This window comes from Rhagoletis pomonella, unplaced genomic scaffold (genome assembly GCF_013731165.1).
Source record: "Rhagoletis pomonella isolate Grant_MI unplaced genomic scaffold, Rhpom_1.0 Rhpom_scaffold_00104, whole genome shotgun sequence".
Classification (NCBI taxonomy): domain Eukaryota; kingdom Metazoa; phylum Arthropoda; class Insecta; order Diptera; family Tephritidae; genus Rhagoletis; species Rhagoletis pomonella.
Genome location: NW_023458658.1, coordinates 37200 through 38582, shown reverse-complemented (window position 1 = coordinate 38582; position 1383 = coordinate 37200).

Below are 1383 nucleotides of genomic sequence, written 5' to 3'. Positions count from 1 at the left end.
GAATTTTTAATCAGCCATAACTTCGGAACCATAAGTCACATAAAATTAAAATTTGTAATGCAAACATATCAATGGTAGGTGCTTATAGTAAGGTTTATATAAATGAGATTGTAAATGGGAGCGTGGCACATAATATAGGCGTGGAACTTTTTATCAGCCATATTTTCGGAACCACTAGTCACATGACTAGTGCATTTCGAATTTAAAAGACCTCAGTTTCCAGATCGCTTAGCTTTTGCAATGACAATAAACAAGAATGCCTCAAAGTAAAACAAGAAACTTTATCGAAAATAAAATGTATGATAATTGTATTGGAAAATGCATTTATGTTAATAGATATTTTGAAGTATTAAAAAAATGCTGTGAAATCATATTAGTTTATATTCGTAAGAAATCAGATAGTATTTCTTCCATTATATAATTTATTGGAAATATTTTAACCTATATAAAAACACCTGCAGTGCCAAAAAAATTTCTCCGTTTGGCAACTTTGGTATTTTGCGTTGTTTCCTTTCGATCAATCTTCGAAATTTACGATTATACCTATTCTACATTTCGATCGTAGTTCCGTTTTTCTAAGTTGCAAATTTGCTGACGGAGAACGTTTCGATAGTTATTTTCATGGGTTTAAATAATAAAATTTTATTGAAAAAATTAAGTAAAATATACTATGCATGATTTTAAAAGCCATCATAAATGAATTTTCTCAATTTCTGTGTTTTCGCGAGCGGTAGTACGAGCAATTGGCTCAAATAATGGCAACCAAAAGGGATATTGCGCGAGGTTTTCAAAGAGGATGTCCAGGCGTGTTTGTTTTCATTATCTATAAATAAGACTGAAATGCACTGAATACAATTTATTCTTTTTGTATAAAATTTATAGATGTACATATCTACGTACATACATACATACATACATACATAAAATGTGAAGTTACATAAAAAAGAGGTTTTTATAATTGCACTCGTTTTTACTAACTTTTTAAAAAGAGGTGTGTATGTTGTCTCGAATTCGTTTTCTATGGAAGGATAAACTTTGTTCTTCCCCTCCTCCTGACGGCTTTCAAAATGGAATTCATTTGCGTTCAAATCTTCCACTCTGTAATAAATGCAAATGTTGTGGAGTGCTCAAACAACGTTTATTATTTCACTGCATTTGAGCGATGAGTAATAGAGTTCAAGATGAATTTCTTATTACTCTTCATTCATCTGAGAGGGATCAAACATGTCCCGCATCAGCAATCTGGGACTCGTGCTCCTCTTCAAGCAATAACGTCGCAGCTATGGATTTCATTCTTATAATTATGTTTCCACTTAAATTAAGAGCAAACGAAATTTTATTTTTAAATTACAGTGATGCTAGATATGTTTAGTTATTTTAAAA